Below are 22,713 nucleotides of genomic sequence, written 5' to 3'. Positions count from 1 at the left end.
GATCAAAATACGTTACCAATACATAAGTTATAAAGCTTCAATAGTGTTTTTTAAGGGAAACAAGCAAAATTATTTTAAAAAACGGGTAGCAGAAAAGAGGTGAATTTTATTTATCTTTCTTGTTCTTAATATTATTATTATTTTCATTGCATATAAAAATAACTAACTAAGTCTATGACCTATGGAACCCAGAGGTTCACACAAGCTCTTCACTGACTTCTATCCGTACCCAATTGTATACAATTTGTACTTTGTATTCCAATTTTTGCGAAATTCATCTTAATATTTCCTCCCATTTGTGCATAGGTCTTCCTAACGATCGTTTTCCTATAAGTCTACCAGTCAAGACTTTGAAAGCATTCTATTAAACCTATATGACATGCTCACCTAAGCCTCCTAGACTTGATAACCCTAACAATAATGGGTAATTCTATAAACTATGTAGTTCCTCAATATGAAGCTTTTGCCAATCACCATTCTTATTCCTCTTAGCTTCCTAGAATTCTGTTCTCAAATACTTCACTCAGAGTAAGAGATTATGTGTGACAACAATTTCAATGCATATAGTTTACGAAAAATTGTCTTTTTTTTTCTTTATATGAGTATAAAAGGAAAAAGTAGAAGGAAAGCAATGGATACGAAGAATAAGATAAGCATAATTTTTTAAAAAAAAAAAAAAACAGAGTCAAAATTATTTTCCAGGTCTGTCAAATGTATAATAATAATAATAATAATAATAATAATAATAATAATAATAATAATAATAATAAATATTTAGATAGCTGAGCTGGATTCCAGCTTGCACGATCTAAAATTTGTCTTTTAATCAAGTTCAAAAAAGCATCTTTAGTCAGCAATTGGAAATTATATTTTCAGCAAAACAATCTTAAATCCCTGTGAAACTAATATTCTTTGCTGGGTCTTCCATAAAAAATTATACAATACCTTACTCCACTCCATTTGTTAGCTGAAGTCTTCCTACAATCCACCAGAAAACTGAAAGAGAAAACCATAAAAATGTGGTCGCTATAAAGCCTTCCAACCACCCAAACAACCAAGTAACCTTAAAACCTGATTTTTCTCAGTTCAAATTACCTAAAGTAATCATATTGGAATTAATAAAACACACAACTTATATTGTCTAATCTAATTTTCTTTTTTTTTCTTTTTATTTCGTATATTTACATTTTTTTCTTTTTTTTTACATTTTTCTTCTCTTTAATTTTAACTTTTCGACTGCTTCCACCCGTTTAACAGCCAATATTAACAATTTAGCTGTTTCCTCATCCAAGGGAAACAGTTCCCAGAGATCATCTTCTTCTTTCTTCATTTTTTTTCTTTTTTCTTGTTCTTGTTCTTCGCCCTTTCTTTTTTCGGATTTGTTATCTTCATTTGCAACCGCCAATAACATTGCGTCTATTTCGTTAAATGAGCCAATAATCTCGAATGATGTGGATGGTCCCTCCATTCTGCAAAAAACAAAAATAAACACTTATAAATATCAAATAATACTATAAAATTTCAGATGTTATATTTAAGCAGACGTGCTATTAAAAATATATTAAAATAGGTATCATCTTATTTTTTATATCTCTCAATAATTCATTCAATCAGTTCACTGTTCTATTCTCAAAATAAATAGCTACTGTACATTGAATACTCAGTTATCACTCTTATACTTATTCGTTTAGCGCCTATAATTTGATCTGTCAAAGTTATTTCATTATTTAAATATCAGTTCTTAAAAGTTGGATCTTCAATACAAATAATGACTGTAAACAAGCTGCTATTATTTATTTTCCATCAGTAAAAAACTCTGGGGATCTAAGTTCCCTAAATTATAATTATAAGGCAATTTACCTATATTTCCAACAAAAGTAATATTTCATTCCTTCAAACATAAACAATCTATTTTTTTTTTCTACAATTTTTTTACCTTACTTTTAAAAGTAACCTACATATAACTGTCTACAATACCTTAAAAATTACCAGTTTGAAACATATTCTAACAAAATTACTTTGTAACCCTCCCAACAAAAAATTTCAATGTTTGTCTTTGCCTACATATTCAAAATATCAAATAACATACGTCCTTATTACGATTGTATCAACATATTCGTATCATTTATATAAAATTCCACACAAATTAAGCAAAAGTTTTTTTTCTAGGAAACATTTCTATTTACAATACTACCAAGATAATATTCAGTTATCATTACGTTTTTTATTTTACTTTTTCCATACAAATCCTAAACTAATTTCCTCTAGTACATTTGGTTCATAGTTCTGTTTTTTGCTTAAATCATAATTATAGATATTTTGCCTTTAATACCATGTCACTTGCCACAGCTAACAAGCTTGTATGCTCCACGGTCCTCCGCTAACCTTTTCGTTTTTACGTATAATCTTTTTGTTTTAATATTAGCCATTAATTCTAGTCTTCTTTGCCCCCTCCCTTTCTTTCTTCTCAACATACCCTCTAGGACATTCCTTAACAAGAGATTTGGTTAACTAATCTTATACTAAACAATATTATCATCATAATTTTTTCGGAATGCTTCCATTTCCTTCCACATCCTTAATTATGATCTCCTTTTACCCTGACTCGCATTACCGTGCAATATAAAGTGCTAAGTGTCATAAAAACAATTCATTATTTTCAATAAATTATTATAAGAAAACAAAATCCATTTTTCCTAAAAAACTATTGTCGTTCATAAGCTCCTACATGTCTAAGCGGTTAACGTACGCGCATTTGCCATAGGTAACCAGCATTTGCTTCCCGTGGCAAACTCATGTGGTTCCCATTGCACATACAGTTGTAGGTCCACGTCTCATATTCCATGGCTGCACAAGGGAACGCTAAAGTCATAATCAACTTAACTCAACTGAAATCTTCTTTATAACTACATTTTAAATACGGTCATTTGATTTTTTTTCTATACTTATATTAATATAATATAATACATGAATTTACTTTCAGTCTGAGTAAATATTTTAGCCCCTCAATGCTTTTATGTTTCCTGTATTTTTAATTTTTATTCTTTCGGACATAAGGGCAGTTACATAATCTTATACAAGAGGTATAACGCCATATATAGTCCAAAAAATAATAATAATATTTAAGTCGCAAGCACACGTCGTGAAATAGTGATATTCCCAATAAAAAGTCCATATGGGTATTAATTTCAATTAAATTTAGGCATTAAAACATTTCTCTGTACGTTATTAGTTAAATCTATACTAATATTACACATGCATGGTTTTGCCCAATTCTTTACTTAACAAATATAATTCAATTATCTCTTTTCCAAAATAATTATGACACACTTGCACCTACATTACCAATTTTCATGTCATAAATGTTGGTGAGTGTTTCCAATATTAAAAAACTGTCATTGCCAAACTGGCACATAATAACAGTCTGTTTAAATCCATGGCATTTTTACGTAACCTTCTATTTACACGCAAAAATATATGGCAAACTACACTTTTCCAATTAAGCTAGCGGTGCATTAAACGTAAAACAATTCAGTTCAATTCAACACATTTACTCAACTAATTTCAATTGCACATTATCTTACATAACATTGCTTTTGTTTTTTCAATTCATGAATTAACTAAAAGTTTATATTTCATATCCTCTTTCTAATAATAAATTCCAATATTTATTAAAGCCAGTTTGCGCTACCGCGCGCCTCCGGTGCTTCAAATCTCTCATACAATCCCAATCCGCAACAAGTGAAATTTATGCTGCGCAAACACCGTATGCGTAGGTTTTGTCGGGGTTCTCCCGCTTCCTCCCATTTTTCTTCATTCAACCATTTCACTCATCATCACCGTCTCCTTTAGCCTAACAGAAATACACAGCAACGGTATGCGTCATAGCTACTACGTCACTGTAAAAAACCATGTAAGTACTCTCATCATGCATTTTCTCGCAATTTTTCCCTTTCATCCCACACTCTCATTTCACCATTTCATCCATCTTGCATTATTACCCTTTACCCTAACCTGCATAAGGGTAAAACGTCAAACTTAAAAATTTTATTTTCTATATCATTAATAAACTTTTATTTTTGCACCATCTTGTGCTTTTTTCTCCATATGTTCCAACGGTACCTCAATGTTATAATGTACACCTCTGGTGCGTGCAATCCCTCCTTCAATTCCCCCGCAAATTAACTTTGTGTTAAACATCATTCTCTTATTGGGTTTTCACGTTTTTTCTCTCACTATCTCATTCCAACAATTATTGAGTTATTATTTATTTGCCTTAATCACGCGTCAGTCTTAGCATAACTGGTATAACCGTGGGACGTTAAACTTAAAAATTTCATTTTCTATCTTTTCATCGTTTCCTCTATATATGTTTCAACGGTATCTCTCATGCGTAAGGTCTTTCATTTAATCCCTAGACATGTAACTTTTTAGTGGACAACATCGTGTTCGTGAGTTTACTCGGGGTACTTCCTTTTGCTCCTACTTTCTCATTCCACCAATTCTTCCAGCATCATTCACTTGCCTTAATCACGCATCAGTTTTAGCCTAAAGGACATAATCGTGGCACGATAAACTGAAATATTGCATTTTCTATGTTATTTATAAGCTTTTATCTTTCCATCGTTTCCTGCTTTCCTCTCAATAAAACTAGGCTACACATACTATACTCAAAATGTTCGCAACTAAAACTAATCTTTTCCAAAAAGTCAATTAAACATAATAAGCTCCACAGTTTTCCTCTCTTAAGTTTAAAAATAAATAAAATAATTTATTTCTTACCTCAAATGTAAAAATTCCTTCAAAAATCGCTTCACAATCGATCCAGGAAAAAATCTAAAACAAAAATAAGAAAAAATAATTAGTATAAATTCAACACATCCTCCGCAAACACACAATATCATTCTCTCTCTCTCTCTCTCTCTCTCTCTCTATATATATATATATATATATATATATATATATATATAAACTTTAATAAAAATTACTTGGGTGGTTTAGAATTAAGTTCTATGCTATTATATAAATTTAAAAATTAATTCCACCATCAGCTTTTCAATATTTCTCATTTTATTTTTCTTAAAAGTCAATAAATAAAAATAAACTCATATTACAATTTACATTAAAAATGATATTATATTCGCACTTCAATTATCTATAAAAGTTAAGTTCTTTCGTTATTACTTTATAGAATAAATATAAAAAACAAAATTCAACTTACCTTCCAAATATAGATATTTCCGGTCAACTAAAAACTCCTTTCCTCAAATATCACACGCAAATGTGGTATCACCCAGTAAGCTCTAAACTAAAAATAAGCGTGTTCTCCAAAACAAGATATTTATATTTTTTCACAAATAAAAGAGTCAAACTAACGCCAAACAATTTACGCTTTCTTTTCTTTTCTTTTTTTTTTTTTTTAAAATCTTAGCGTCCCCTGCAAACACTTTCGTCCAATTACTGTGTGTCTTAAAGCAAAATTCTTTTAAAAGACTACCCCCTACAACTTCCCTTCAATACAACACAAAATTTACGCAAGTATCTCTCTACAAACAATAAATTCTCACATAAAAGATACTCTTTCCCTTAAATACAGCTTGTAGCGTCTACATAATTCACAATAGCCAAAAAAAAAATACAATACACTTTTGTAGGTTCTGCAAAACGGAAACGAAACCAATGGTTTGCCTTTTTTCAGTTTTATTATCTTATTCAGCACTGGAAGAGCTCTTTTCCGTCTCTCTCTCTGTAAGTATAGCACCATACAATGACATAATTCTTCAATACTAAGGCGTTCAGTTTTCGTGCTTCAAGTCTCAGCTTCAGTCACACTTTACACCACATACATATTTTAATATATCTATAATTCACGTTATACAATATTCCATCTAACGTAGCAAAGGTTCAATCCCCGACCCAATCAATTCAACTTTATGTTAAACAAAGACCGTGTTCGTGGGTTTTTTCGGGATTCTCCCGTTTCCTCCCACTTCCTATATACTTTTAAGAGCTTATTTTAGCTCCCATATTTAGTTCAAACACATCAGATTGTTCAGAGTTTGTAAAAAACAAACGAACCAAAAAATAATCATCGTCTCCTTCACCTTAGCCGTACACGTATCAATGGTATGTACCCTAGCTACTACGTCAATATAAAAAAAGCATCTAAATACTATCATCTTGCAATTTCTCGCAATTCTCCCATTTCATCCCACTATCTCATCGTCTCCCTTAGCCTAATCCAAATAACCATGCAACGTAATCTTAAAAATTTCAATTTCAATATTCCAACTACAAAAAATATAAGTTTGTAAGCATCAGTATTATACACAAATTATTCACTAACTTTATGCCTCATGTAGCGTCGCTGTTGAAACCAAAGCAAAACTAACATCAAGTCAAGTCAAAATCCATTCAATTCATATTGTGTTCCTTCGAATTTTCATGTATCTTCCTATCAATTTTAATCCAATTATCACAACACTAATAAAATATTTATCTTTAATGTATCAAACATCTATGTTCCAATCCTCAGCTCACAGCATATATATTTTCCCATATTTTATTCTATTTTTTTTTTCTCAACTATAATATAATATCAAATCAATCATGTCTCTTCTCATCTGCATCTTTTCAACTATATAACATAAAAATTCAACTAAATTAAAACTTCAAACAAATCCATAACCCCGAAATATCTAAATTTCTATTGCAAATATTATCTTATTTTCCACGTAAGTTTCTCACACTCCTTTTCAAAACTACAAAAATCCATTCATGATAGTATCCCTAACTTCAACAATACTTTTTTTTCTTTTTTTCTCACTCTGTTAAACCACTGGTATAATAACAATCTTACTCACAACCTGTCTGTTTTCGCCCTTTCGTTTTTTCACAAAAAACAAGTACAAAGCTATTCTTTAAAGTTAACAAGAATCTTTTCCAGAAAAATGGCTTTTTCTTTCTTTCTTTTTTCATTCTAACAGGGCATGCTAAATGGAACATTTTTCTGTCTAAGTCAGAAAAATCTTTTTTTTTTCTTTTCTAAAAAAAGTTACGTTCAACTCAAAATTACAGGGGGTCCCATCCCTCAACAATAAATGTCACATACATTTTCTCAAATAACTTTCTATATCCCAACAACTTAAAAGATCTTTTTTTCTTTCTTTTCTAAAAAGAGTTAGACATACAGCTGGGTTGAAAGTATCATGGCGTTTTCTCATCCACACACAAAAAAAGTTTCGCTTTCTATTGTAGTAATTTTAACTATTCCCACGTTAATTTAAACTGGTCCTTTGGTCAAAAGGACACTACACTTTCCCTATGTAACATTTTCAAGGTATTTCTTACATTCTCTCTCCTTCAGTATACTCATTGCTCTTTCTCCATAGGGTGCAAGTTACACTGTCAATTAAGCAATGTCTTTTTATTCCATGGGCAGTACAGTTCGTTCCCCACCTCCAAAAACCCTGGAACACACACATACAAGCAGGTGTCTCCTATTTCTTTCTTTTCCATGCAGTGAAATCACAGTCCATCAATTAACCAATGTCCAGAGCACAGTACATCCCCCTCCAACTCCAAAAACTGGACCACCCAAAATTACAGTACACCTGTGTATATGTTTCTTTCTTTCTTTAGTACACATCAAAGAATTCTCTCCCTACTCATGCCATTCTTAGGTTACATGACTTTCTCACGTCCTGCTGTTACACTATTTTCTGGCTTCCAACAGTTAAACTTTCTCACACAATATATTCTTTCTTTTAATGAAACAATGTTCAAATTGTAACAGTGTTACAAAAAGCTTGTCAATTTCAAATTGTATCCTTTTCTTTCATGTTTCTCATGTTTCTCCACCTTCCAACATTTAAAGTATTGTGCAACATCCATATGTCACATTAAATTGACACTTTGTTACTTCCTTAATTGACACAAAGATGGAATTACGACACAGCTTCAAAAGAAGCATCTGCTACGAATACAATGGTGTTTGTCGGCTATCTATTGTCTATAAGACCTCACACGTTGGATAGATTTACCACTACGACTACTCGCCTTTCATGGGATACCAGGGCCAAACTTTAAAATTTTAAATGGAAACATGGGGCGAGTAATACCTCGTTCCATAGATCTTTAAAAAGCAAAAAGCGTTGTGGCAAAAGATTTTTCATATCGGTCACCGTATTCAAGATGGCCGCCAAGACATGATGCCTGTATCTGATAAAACGTCCAGTACTACTAATACGAAAACAGTTGGAGATAAACGAACAGTCAGAAAGTGAAACAGGAAAGGATGGGGCGCGTCGAATAATGTTCTCGCGGTACTCCCAGGGCTGCCTTTCGAGGGAGCCAAACTTAGAAATTTTAAACCGAAATATAGGTCAAGTGATACGTCGTTGAATAAATTTTGAAACACTAAACAGTATTGTGGCAAAAGATTTTTCATATTGGTCACCGTTTACAAAATGGCCGCCAAGACATGGTGCCTGTATCAGATAAAACGTCCAGTACCACTAGACTCCTAATATGAAAATAGTTGGAGATAAATGAACAGAATAAAACTCGTATAAGAAAGCACAGAGGGTATTTATCATTCCACGGCTCGAGTATAATGTAACGGAGAAAAAGATTATTAAAATATAATTGACATGATGCAAAAGAGGAAATGATAGAAAATTATCTTTCCGGTCTCTGTCCGTAAGTAGGTGAAGCGGGAATGAATGGTAAAATCTCAAACGAGAACCTCACTTTTATTTGCAATAGATGTGGTTTGTCTGAAACACTTGTGTGTACAAATGACTGGTACTATAATGAATAAAAATAAAGTGAAATAAGGTGAATAAAAATAAGGTGAAATTCAAGTTTAGCAACATTTTACCCGCCTCTTCGCCCTGATAATTTAACGCATTGCGTGCAAGATTTTTGGGACATATCTGCATCAGTATGTACCGTTTCGTTACCAAGGATCAAAACTGAAATTACCGCTGAAAGTTATTCGGAATGTAGCTGTGGACATTTCAGTGAAACTCATCACATGGAAGGAACAGAAGACAGAAGGAAAAGAATCGAACCAATATCATAATATCATGCAGAGGACTGTTGAAGAAAACCAACGTTCGTAAACATTGTTCTAAAATTGCATTGTTCGACAAATTTGTTTTGCATTTCAGTTGATTCATTTCCGCATCAAACCATTGCGCGCAATCAAAATGGAAGGTACCATTTAACAAGAATTTTATATACTTTATCCCATTACAAAGACATTTATCTCTTTTAAAAACATATTTCAAATAACTTTGTTTCGTAGATACAATTTGCAAAAAACTAAGGCTCTCATTTGCAATTTCACCGATCCTTCCCGCTTCACTTACTTACGGAGTGAGGTTGGAGCGATAATTTTCTAGAAGTTAAATTTCTTCCTTTCCATTATGGCACTTTCACTCTAATCATCTTTTCTACTGTTGCAACATTCCCGAGCTATAGAATGATAAATACCCTCTGTGATTTCCCATTCGAATATTTATTCCGGTGTTTTCATATTAGTGATACTGGACGTTTTACCTGATGCAGATACCATATCTTGGTGGTCATTTTGAAAACGGTGACCCATATGAACAATCTTTTGCAACAGCACTCTTTAGTTTTTAAAGATATGTCGAACGAGGCATCACTCACCCCATGTTTCCATTTACAATTTTGAAGTTGCGCCCTGGGCCCCATGAAGTGTGGCCCTGGGAGTCTCCGCGACAATATCAATCGATGTGCCACATGACATTTTCTGTTTGAATTTTTGTTCGATTCATTTATGTTCAACCGTTTTCATATTAGTGGTACTGCACGTTTTACTGTATCCGATAGAGGCAACAGGTCTTGGTGGCCATTTTGAATACAGTGCCCGATATAAAAGATCTTTTGCCACAACGCTTTTTAGTTTTTCAAGATCTATCGAAAGAGGTACCACTCACCCCTTGCTTCCATTTAAAATTAAAGTTGGGCCCCCGGGAACCCGCAGGGCGGACCTCGGTGGCAACGCGACCAGATCTCTCTCTCTCTCTCTCTCTCTCTCTCTCTATATATATATATATATATATATATATATATATATATATATGGAGAGAGAGAGAGAGAGAGAGAGAGATGAATTCTAGTTGCATCAGCAGTGGATTTTGTTTCGGGAGAGGCTTGAGGAACGAGTAAGAAACATTTGCGTTGTACGTGCAATGCAAAAAATTATCACATTTTTTTTTTCGGGAGGGGTTTGAGCCCGATAACCACCCCCTAAATACGCCACTGTACATGAGTCAACCGTTCTCATATTATCAAACACAGCAACGAAACAAATTTTGAGTGAAGGTAATTTTAGTATCTATCAATATCAATATTCGAGACGAGACCGAGACTTTCGAGACTGACCTAAGTCTCGTCTCGGTCTCGTCTCGATTTATAGAGGTCTGTCTCGGTCTCGGTCTCGTCTCGGTGTTTGAAAGTCCGTCTCGGTCTCGGTCTCGTCTCGGTGTCTGAAAGTCCGTCTCGGTCTCGGTCTCGTCTCGATAATTCGAGACGAGACCGAGACGAGACCGAGACTAGTCTCGGTCTCGGTACCATCCCTAGATTCGAGAGTAACTGTTGCACATAGTACCTATGAAGGGCACCACAACGGGCGCTGATATTTTTGCGTGTGTTGAAGAAAGTGTCGAAAATACAGGCCTTGCGTGGAATGCACTGGTTTTTGTAGCGACCAATGGGGCACCTGCTATGGTTGGGAAGGAAGCAGGGTTCGTGGCGCGACTAAAACAAAAACTGCAAGAGCTTGGGGTGTCGCACGATATCAGGGGAATTCATCGTATGTTGCATCAGGAGCAGTTGTGCGCAAAGAGTGTAACGATGAACGATGTCATGGACGTTGTAGTTCGTACCACTAGCTACCTCAGAAAACATGGACTGAGACATCGCCAATTTAAATCCTTCCTGGAAGACCTAAACAGTGCATACGGAGACATGCCTTATTATACTGAGGTGCGCTGGCTGAGCCGTGGAAACTTGTTAAACCAGTTCTTTCAGTTACTAAACGACATTCATATGTTTCTCGATATGAACGATCATTCCGTGCCAGAACTGAAAGACGACCAATGGAGATGCAACCTTGCGTTTTGGGCAGACATAACTACTCATCTCAATGCTCTTAACCTCTCATTGCAGGGTCAACATCTGCTAATTACAAATATGTGCGATCGCGTCGAAGCGTTCAAAATGAAGCTATCCCTTTGGGCGAAGCAATTTGAAAACAAGATTTTGGTTCACTTTCCCAGCTTAGGCACCTTACAAGAATCCGGTAAACTTCTTGACTTGACTCATTACCGCAGTTTCCAGCTTAGCCTTAAGGACGAGTTTGAAACCAGATTTCAGGACATAAAATGTTTGGAGATGAGCTTCAGGGTATTTGCCACCCCATTCTCTACAAACATTGCAGACGCTCCTCCTGATGTTCAGTTGGAACTTATAGACTTAGTGTGCGACAGGGAATTTAAAGAGAAATTCCATCAGAACAGCAATTTACAAGAGTTCTATAGGAATTTACTTCGATGTCGATTTCCGCGACTGCATAGAAATGCTGCCAATATTATGTCAATGTTTGGTTCGACGTATGTGTGTGAGCAATTATTTTAAAAAATGCGACTGACGAAATCAAACCAGAGAAGTTCGTTGTCCAACCATCACCTGGAATGTTTGTTACGTCTCAGCTGTGTTCAAACAATATCACCTCGTACAGAGACACTTAAGAAGAAATTGTGCGGTACATCTGCCTCAGAGAACAAGACTTGAAGTAAAACACTTGTCAGTTACTAGTGTTTATAGTGTATTTTCTTTTTTCTGTGTTTCTAACTTTATACACATTCGGCCTCTTTGTGCGTTTTCGTGTTCTGTTGGTTTGAATTTTGATTTGCTACTGTCAGAAATTTGTCTCTTGTGGCGTTAAGATACTTGAATACGCTTCGGCAATTGTGATTCCATTTTCGGAATGTGCAACAAGTGTTTTCCTTTTGGGACCTTTGTCTACGATCTCGGATTTCTGTGGTAAGTTATAAAAGCTATTACAATGTTTATATTTTGTAGCTACGGAAATCTAATAAGTATAGACTATTTGGATGATTTCTAATTGAATAATATATTTTCGAATAAAATTTACTCAAATAATCTGAATTTCGAATTGTTCCTCATCTCTCTTTCTTTGCCTACATTAGCATCCAGTGGCAATTTACGGCAGAACTCAAGCAGGTATTATGCATATTTCGAACACGATCTTATTATTATTATTATTATTATTATTATTATTATTATTATTATTATTATTATTATTATTATTATTATTATTATTTTCAACCTCCCGTCGTTCTGCTATCAATCTAGCAACGCAAGGCGTTCACAACTTAGCAAACGTGAAGCGAGCGACAAGTTACAGACCGAGTGCTAATGTAATACAACGTCACGAATTGTGTAAGCAAGCTAAAAAAAAGGCCTGAAACAATTCGTTTCCAATTTTTGCAGTCGTTTTTACGTCTGTAAGCTGACATGTTTAATATTAGTTTCTTTCTTTCTTTCTTTCTTGTTCATTTGTTAGTTACTTCAACGCTAACTATAACCTCTATCATGCGTCTTCCTCGATCAAAAAACGTACCAAATTTATTTCCTGCAGTGTTTTCGCGTCACTGCTTTCGAAATGGGGAGGGGGAGAGCACACCTGCACATTTCACGCTTGCGTCTGCACAATGCTTCAACATCGTGCGAATTTGTGACCAGGCTTGGCCGTAGGTTTTTTGCCATCATGTGTGGTTGGCAACACTTATCGGATGCAGTGGAAGGGGCGGAGCTACCAACACCTGTGCTCACCTGTTCTTATCTCCGCTCGTGCTCGCTCACGCATCGGCTCCGGGAGCCAATTCATGGACAAGCCTGATATAAGGCGATAGTGATTTAAACCTGGTCAAGGAACTAGTTAATTAGTCGGAATGACCAGAGAAGTAAAATAATCACCATAATAGTGGAGACGACGCTTTGTCCTTGTAATCTAAAAGTGGGAGAAATATATTAATAAGTACATCTATAAACAGAATATTTGTTGGTTACAATTAGCAACCTAATCGTGTGTGTATACGCAAATTAAAATAAAGTGAAATGTTTGGACACCAGAAAAGAGTAATTTGATATGTTGTGCAATAAGAACGCTCATCGCTATCTACGAGATAGAACTCGAAAATTCACTCAGAAATCTTCAAATATGAGAATGGACTCATTCAAACCCTGATATAAAGTTATTTTTTTTTTCCAGTTCTGGTTTTGTAAAATATAAATGCCTTTTATTGTTTTTTAATTCATATTATTTTTAAACAATTTAAGCAAGTATCTATGTATATCCAAATATAAAATGTTCCTCTTAACCTTTCTGTTAATTTCTCCCACTTTTCCCATAATATATATATATGTATGCATTGCATGTTCATAGTAATTTGTGTCTCATCCTAGAATAGATGTGATAAATATTTACCAAATTGTAGTTAGATGGTTTCTGTTACATTATTTTTATCCATGTCGATACACTGTCCTGTATGTATGTGAGTGTGCGTGAATGAATGACGAATTTAGTTTTAAGTGGTAGCATTAAAATTGACTTCCGGAGGTAGTAGTGTCTGTAATACATGTGTAATAACTAACTAACTAACTCTATGGCCTATGGAACCCGGAGGTTCAATGCCGCGTTCACAAAAGCTCTCCAATGACTTCTATCCTTAGCTAACTGTATTCAGTTTCTACTTTGTATTCCAATCTCTGCAAGATCCATCTTAATATTGTCCTCCCATCTGCGCCTAGGTCTTCCTAATGGTCGTTTTCCGATTGGTCTTCCAGTAAAGACTTTGAAAGCGTTTCTACTTTCTTCCATTGTAGCTACATGACCCGCCCACGTAAGCCTCCTAGACTTGACGACCCTAACAATATTGGGTAAACCGTATAAACTATGTAGTTCCTCGTTATTAATTTTCCGCCATTTCCCATTCCCGTTCCTCTTGGGTGCGAATATTTGTCCCAGGATCTTGTTCTCAAATACTTTCAGTCTATGTTCTTCCCTCAGAGTAAGTGACCATGTTTCGCAACCATACAGAACAAGAGGCACGATTACCGTTTTGTATATTTTTAGCTTCAAATTTCTCGACAGAATTTGCGACGACAAGAGATTTTGAACCGAATAGTAACACGAATTCCTTGCTTTTAGTCGACATTTAATTTCTCCGTGAATATGATTTTCCTCTGTTAATATTGAACCTAGGTATTTGAAACTATCCACTTTATCAAAAGTATTATTTAATATTTTAACGCATCCATAGTTTGCTGTATTCCTGTCCCGACGCACTTCCATGTATTTAGTTTTCTCTGCATTTACTTCTAAACCCATATCCCTGCAGGTTTTTAATAAGATCTCTGCATTTCTTTCTATTGTTCTTCTATCATCCCCTATTAAATTTACATCATCATCATATGCCATAACCTGGTGAATACCGTTCAACTATAGACCCTGGTTGCTATCTTTGATTTTCCTTATAGAGTATTCCAGAACGAAGTTAAATAATAATGCATCTCCTTGTTTCAGGCCATTTTCGACGTGAAAGCTCGTGGACAAAAATTTCTACCTGGACTTTACTTTGGGATTCATTTAAACATATCTTAAGTAATCTAATTAGCTTTTTCGGTATTCCAAGTTCTGTAAGAACGTTGTATAATGTTTCTCTCCTAAGCGAGTCGTACGTCTTTCTAAAATCAATAAATAGTTGATGTACCGGGGTATTGTATTCCCACTTTTATTCGAGTATTTGGCGAACGGAAAATATTTGGTCGATAGTTGATCGATTTCGTCTAAATTCGCACTGATAATCTCCAATAATTTCATCTGCGTATGGGGTCAGTCGTGCTAATAGAATATATGAAAGGATTTTATAGGATGTTGCAGAAGAGAAATGGTTCTCTATTCGGTTGCGTTCTGGAATATACGGTTCTCCGGTGTGTATCTTCTTTTCTCCGCGCACACTAGTTTTTGGTTGCGTGTTAAGCAAATCGTCAAATAAATCTTTCCATCTATTTAAGGTGCTATTTCTCTCTTACCTGGCTCTCTTCTAATTTCTTTAAATTGAATCTCTCCGTTTTCGAACAATGAATATTACCTTTATTCAACGATAACCTCTCTCGTATTATCGCTGCTACCAGGTAGTGGTCAGTGTCACAATCAGCCCCTCTGAACGACAAGACATCAATTATGCTAGATTGCCTTCTTCTATCTACTAAAACGTGATCAATTTGATTATATGTTTTTCCGTCTGGTGATGTCCAAGTGTATTTATGAATGTCGCGATGTGGGAATTTTGTACTCTTCACTATTAGGTTTTTGGATGTTGCAAAGTTCACGAGTCAAACACCGTTGTCATTACTTTCCTTATGCAGACTTTCGTTCCCTATAATCGGTTTGAAAATATCCTCTCGTCCTACCTTCGCATTGAAATCCCCTGATAGAATTTTCATATGGTATCGCGGGAGTTGGTCAAATATCCGTTCCACTTCTTCGTAAAGACTGTCTTTTATGTCGTCATCCTTACCTTCAGTTGGGACCTGTACATTTAAAACAATAATATCACACCACTGTCCAGTGCATGACTGAGGTCATGAATGATAAGTAATTCAAAGGTACTCAGAATCAGCTCTATGGGAAAGGCCAAAGCAAAAGGATGAACCAGAATGACGACAGTCTGTCCAGAAATCTTAAAACTTCTGTTTGTGGAAAATATATTCATTACTGTATTTTTTTTTCTTTTTGGGGGGGGGGGCGATTCAAATGTGTGATGGATCTTCACTATGGGAATTCAGATACTGAGTAAAGGTTATGCAACGTTTGGAAATAACAAATAAACAAATAAATTAAAACTTTTTCGTCATCCGGGCTGAGTCGGGGAAACCCCCACTTGTGTAATTGCCTGGATCCAGGTCAGGGTCGTATGGGGGAACATGTGTCTCTTCCGGATCACTTCAGCATTGATCCTCAAATAATAGCACTTGGATATGAATTACCTCCCAATATCTATTTAAGTTCCTTCACCATATTCCCATATTTATCCAGTAATTCCTTCTTCTCTAACTTCCTCTACCTTTCTTCTTTTCCTCCTCTCCTTCTTCTCTCCTACCTTCTTCTTCTTTCTTACTCTCTCTTTTCCTATTTCTAATAAAACCGAAGAGGGGCCGTGACTGGGAGTTGTCTCTATTGACACGGTCACTAAATTGTTTTGATGTTTCTCTTCGAAAGTCCGATATGAATTAGTCAACTCTAAAACGAGCATTTTGAAGTTAGAATAATAAATAAAATTCATTTATTTTATATTTGTTTTATATTTTTGACTAAATTATCGTAGATTACAAAAGAAGATTTTTATTTTCAATTTTTCGAAAGCTAGCGAGTTCATTCTTTTCTCCCATTCACGACATTCTTATTTCAAAAGTTTTCTATAGGATTCATATCAGGACTAGTGTCTGACCACTGAAGAACACTAATTTCGTTGTCCTCGAAGAATTTCGTCACAGATTTGGCCCGGTGGCATGAGGCTCCGTCTTGCATACAGATGAATTGTACGCCATCAAACCAGAGTGCACTCTGGGAAAGCAGTTCTTCTTGAAGAACTTGTAGGTATTAGTCGTGCTTCATTGTCCTCTCTACGATATACAGTTTTCCAGGACCGAAGACAGAGATCACACCCCAGACCATAACTGAAGTAGGATGCCTCACAGTTTATTAAATACATCCCAACTTGAATTTCTCCTAGGTCAACGTCGCACATATTGTGAACACTCATCAGACACAAAGATACATGATTCATCACTGAAACACACTATTCTCCAATCGTCAGCAGTCCAATATTCTAGGCCTTGTGCCCATTCGAGGCGCTTCTTTGTCCTGATTGGAGTAGACTATTTTTTTGTTCTCCTTCTTGAACGTGTGCTTTTATTCCCTCGGCACAAAGAATCCTTCGAACACTTTCAAGTCAAATGTCTGCGTCATACTCAGCCATTTTTATGCTTAAGTCTATTAGAAGTTGTCCTTCTGTGTCCCAGAGCCAATCTTTTTAGTTTTCTGATAGGCCTACCTCTTAGCAATAGCCTTTGGTTTTCGCCGACACTTCCCAACCCTATTTTGGCTCTTGTTCATTTCAACAGATATTCTACTCACAGATTTTTGTTCTATCCCAAATCTACTAAAATGTGTCGCCGTGTATATCTTATTTCCACCAGAAGTATTTTGTTAACTTCCACTTTACGCGGAGAAATGTCCTTTGCCTTTTCCATTATGGTGCGATTATAGGACTACACAGAATAAAAGATTGATACACGAAACACGTCACGATCATTTTAAACTGGCCCATTCGAACTGTTGAATGCTTTGAATGTCGTTAACTTCTTACGACAGCAACCACACCACTTCAGACTGTAGCTTGTTGATAGGAACCACAATAGCTATCTACAACGGAAACACCACTTTCAGAATTCCTCCCCCCTCACTAATACCATCTGCTGTTCAACGGTGATATCACCGCTTCAACTGTACAGTTAACAAATGGAGGATCCTATAATGTTAGTTTAACCATTAAATGAAATGTTCTAGAACACTGAAATTAGGACTTCTACATCAATTTTGAATTTTTCGAGCGAGAGTCTTATAATTTGAACACGTTTGTAAATTATAATGCGTATTTCCTCAGAAAATAAATGTGAAGATGTCGAACTTACGATCTTAAAAAATATTTCGTTCATTGGGAATCTGAATCAGTTGGTAGTTTTTATTATCCAGTATTATTTACTAACAGAAGTGCCCAGTGTTCGTACGGGAAGAATAATATTTACGCAAAATCTTTGAAAGTAAGGAAATGGGTGAAATAATATAATAACGAGCAATGCTTTCTGCATGGCCCGTATTGATTTTCCGGCCAGCAACCTAGACAACACCAGAGTGGTGTGGGTTGCCTACCTCATAAGCAATGCTGTACATATACGCACCATATAGTTTGACCCCCAAAATCTTCCCTCGAGCTAAAAATCGAAAAATGTGTTTCATACGCGATTAGATCTATATGTGGCTCTGGCTGACTTCTTTCTGTGCGAAAATCTGATGAAAGACACAAAGGCATACATTTATATTAGTATAGATGTACTGTATTGAAAAAATATCCACTGTTAATTAGTACTAATTGCTGCTTGATTTTACCAAACAATGACACACAGACTACTTGAAAACTATTTGTTCTCATTTTTGCCAATAATCATGTTCGATAGCAATTGGTGGCGATGCACATCTACGTATTTTATTAAGCTTTCACCATGTGAGGTTATGCGATCTGATTTTCAGTTTAGCGTATCTTGCAGCAGCAAACGTGATCTACAGCTTAACGTGGGAACTGAACCATATGAGCTCCCACTGGAAATCGAACTTTGATCTCCCACGCCTGAGGCCCGTACGTTAACAGCATAGTCACGAGAATGCTCAAAGCTTTCATGATTGTATATTCACTTTCAAAAATATTTCTAATCTTACTTGATATTTAAAAATGTGGAAGCCCAGGTACCGATAAACTGTCTTCATATTTGGAATCGCCATTCTCCATTTTGAATAATTTTAAGTGACAAGACCTGTACCTCATTCGCGTTGCCAGGAAACTCATCTGGGAATTTCGCAAAAATGTCTGTAAAAGTAATTGCATGAATACCCGTTTCGCGTGCCATTGACACAAGCTTATCCTTAAAAACATTGCCCTGTTTGTTTTCGATTTTATATTGCCTTACGTGACTGCAGAATCAACAGTCCCTAATCCTAACTACATATAAAACTACATGAACTGACATAAAATAACAGTTTGACGTAGAGAGAATACTATCTTTCGGTTGACGTGGATAGTTGAAATTTGACATGATTGTAGTTTTTCGGGACTATCCACAGGAAAAATGCCAAAAACGAATATTTTTAATTTTTAGGTAGTCTAGAGGGGAGGATGAAGAAATTTCTCATGTTATTTAAATGAGGCTTTTATAGACCTATAATCTTATATTTTAGGTACTTGAAATTGGAATAAAAACTTGAAATTCGGTATGCTTGTAAGCTTCCATTAGCGTTAACTAAATAAATCACCAAAAATAAGAAATTACAACTTCAGTGTGGTTTTATGGACAATTGAAAAATCTTATCCAGGTTATTCATAGGGATATCTTCTACACCCCAAAAATTATTGGACACTTCCTGTAAGCCCATAATAATTAAATTTGGCATGGTTGTAACCTTTCGGGACTAACAGAGAGGAAAATTACCAAAAGTTAATATTTTAGTTTTTAAGGGGGGATGAAGAAATTCCCATGTTATTTAAATGGACGTTTTGTTGGAAAACAAAATCTTATATTTTGGATAGTTGAAATAGGAAAAGAAACATGAAAATCGTTAGAAATGTGGGTTTAAGAGGTGTGAAGCCGTAGGCTAAGCAAACGTGAGAGTCCGTGGGCTCAGCCCCCAGTTAGCCAAAGGCTAGTCATCCTTATAAAATGAAAAAAAAAAGTTACGCTGGCTAAAGTAATCATGATGGAAACATGTGAAATTGAGGGGGAAACAATTTGATGTGATTTGAAGTGTTGATAGGTATGTTAGTGGCCGCCACATGGAATTCAAGTTGAAAATTTTAAAAGTAAATGGCATCATGTGATGCATAAAACAGGGTTAGATTTTCAAAACTAATTCAATGGTGAAGGTTTGGTTAAACTCCAACCTAACTTCAATTAGCAAGAAGTTGTGAATGCATAGGTTGTACTAGAATCCCTCTAACATGTGATTGACATATTGAGTTAATCTTCCAGAGACATGCAAGTACCGCTGCAACTGGATTTATGTAATGCCATCCAAAAATACAGATTGTGTCGTATGTGGAAGTTACGTACTTACTCAAGATGTTATTGGAAACAGGACTACGACACGCAATGTTCTGAGCGTCCATAGAGTGTAACTTACGAAGAAACGTTAATTTGCCCAACTCATGGTGTAGTGATAGGCAATCATCAATCATTTTAATCTTGGATAGCAACAAATAGAAATTACATTATAGAAATGTTATGCAGCAGAGTCTTAATACAAAATTGCCTGACAGATAGGGGCCTGTTCCATGGCTTCCACGTTCCCCAGACTTAACCCATTGGACTTCTACCTTTGGTTACAACTGAAAAAATGGTGAATTGAATGAAACTCAGGGATCTTGATCATTTGCGACAACACATTGTAAGTGCTTGTGATGCTATCACACCTGGAACATTTGAACATCCGAGTGACTGGGAAAGACGCTTGACAGTATCCATATAGGAACCAGTTGAGAATGCTCCATGAGCATTACCAGAACGAACTTTAAAGAATGGAGAGATGGAGCGGGAAGGATAACTGTCACTGCTCCTAGATGTAGAAGTAATATTTTTATCCGCACATTCTTCTCTTTCTCGCAAAAATTAGCAAAACATCTTCTCTCTATTACTTACGGTTTCCGAGATTTGGTTATTTAAATATCTAGAAATTTGTACTTTTGGCCAATATCTGGGGATGGTGGTCAGTTGGCCAGTAGACAATTAATCAGTTGTTACCGGTTATTATTTGGTATTAAAATGTTCACCACCCTCTTAGGTATTGATCAACACCAATATGATCTCTGTGCGACTTGCGGTTCCCGAGATTTGGTTCCTTAAATCTCCGGTAATCGAAACTATCTTTTGGCCAATAGCACGGGACTGGTAAATCATAGAGAGATCATATTGGTGTTAATCAATAGCTAAGAGGATGGTAAAAATTTTGGTACCGATATTAGTTGGTGGCAACTGGCCAACTGGCCATTGGCCAAAACAATGGCCAGTTAGACAGTGGCCACCGGTTACTATTTGCTACCAAAATATTTTCCATCTTAGGTATTGATCAACATCAATACCATCTCTCTACAACTTATGTCTCCCGAGCTATGGCTCGTTTTATATTTCCCATTCCTTATAAAATCTTTTTTCGATAGCTCCTGGACTACGAGAAATAATGTTATTATATTGTTACCTTGAATAAACCAATTCACAGCCGAAAGTATATCCTATGCAAATTTCGAAACAAAACGGAGAGAAATTTAAGGATTATAAATAACGATTACTTGTACTTAATTTACGTTGCTATATAAATTAATCTGACTTAATACATTGTCTTTATCTCATGATTACGCTTTACAAGGGCTTGATATTCAGTTTTGGATAGAGACAGACGCGAATTTGCAATATACTCATAAAATCATATAGCTTCCTAATTACTAATGTGAAGAAATTAGAAGAAAAAGAAGACAGTTATGGACATTTATTGTTGTATACTGTTGTAGAACGACCAGTCATAATTGTGAGTAACTTTAACATAGAGGGTACAACTTTGATTGCCGCCAATGAGAGATTTAGCAATAGCGTGAAATACTATATTGCACACTCCCAGTTCAAGCTTTTAGCTTCTCTCGTTTGGTAGTCCTTCTTCAGCACAAGCTGCAAAGGTATGCACAAGGATAGGCAAATAGGGAAGACCGGGGACAATTGTGACGCGGGTCAATTGTAACATTGGCCATTACTTGTAGAAGTCAGTTTCGAAATATCACTTGTATCCTCGTCGCCAAAAGTGCTTTTACAGGCATGTGACCGCGCAATACTCTAAAGAAGGGATGGTTGCATAAGAATGTGTGATTAATTTTGAAGAGTTTTTATTTTGACTAGGGAAATAACGTAGGTATAGGGAGTAAAGGCACAGATTTAAAGCATCAGTCCACTGTCATCTCTGAAAAGACTCGTATTCTCCGTTTTTCAATTTATTGCTTTATATGTTAAGTTAAACACCACAACATCTGTCACTGATAGCGTAGATCATCTTACTTTTCAAAATTGCCTCTGTAGCCTATTTGTCCAAATATTAATCTCCAGACACGATGTAGAGAGAAGAGAAAGAAAGAGATGAAACATCTGTAAGATTTATATAATTCACTAAAGGACTATAGGGACCGACTGAGTTAATTACTGCTACTAGTGCTTTTCACTCTTCAGGAATTTACTACATGTTCGCAGGACACTTTCTAAGTCCTAAATCTGTGCATGAATTATTTCATTCGCCTCGAGAATGGAAACTGATTACGCTGAACATGAATATGTTTCGCTATCGTAAAGCAAGGGCCGTAATAAATGTAAATAAGGTTCTTGTTATTACATAAAACACATAAGTATTTATTCCATGTGTAGAACAATATAATACAGTAACTAAGCAACATCATAATCACAAACGCCCGCAGGGGAGGGGTGCGGCAAAAGACCGATATAGAATTCGTTTTTTATTCCCTATAAATGTTAAGTTAAAAGTCATAACATTTATCATTGACAGCGTATATCGTCTTTCGCCGCTGTAGCCTATTAGTCAGAACATTCATCTCCAGATATGATGTCGAGAGAATAGAAAGAAATATATATGAACAGGGGTGTAACTAATTTTACTGCGCCCTAGATCGATCGATCATCAATTTACTCATACCCCCCAGGCCCCCTGCCCCAGGCATTTCAGCTGCTGCGTTATACCCAAATAGCACACTACGTCCCTGAAATGTCCCA

At 35.6% G+C, this 22,713-nt stretch overlaps 1 long non-coding RNA gene and 1 pseudogene across 1 annotated transcript; one reads left to right on the top strand and one right to left on the bottom strand.

Annotated features, from left to right (window-relative positions):
• Window positions 1-967: 967 nt before the first annotated feature.
• On the bottom strand, window positions 968-4,920 carry LOC145687635 (uncharacterized). Its single transcript, XR_014131689.1, has 2 exons — window positions 4,783-4,920; window positions 968-1,469 (listed from the first exon to the last, which is right to left on the bottom strand). It is a non-coding gene; the product is annotated as an uncharacterized LOC145687635 (long non-coding RNA).
• Window positions 4,921-10,644: 5,724 nt separating this feature from the next.
• On the top strand, window positions 10,645-11,670 carry LOC145687125 (general transcription factor II-I repeat domain-containing protein 2A pseudogene; annotated as a pseudogene).
• The last annotated feature ends 11,043 nt before the right edge of the window (window positions 11,671-22,713 follow it).

Source organism: Thermobia domestica, chromosome 6 (assembly GCF_964235325.1).
Source record: "Thermobia domestica chromosome 6, izTheDome1.hap1.1, whole genome shotgun sequence".
Taxonomy (NCBI): domain Eukaryota; kingdom Metazoa; phylum Arthropoda; class Insecta; order Zygentoma; family Lepismatidae; genus Thermobia; species Thermobia domestica.
The sequence above is the reverse complement of the archived record's forward strand: the minus strand, read 5'-3'. Positions and strand labels throughout refer to the sequence as shown.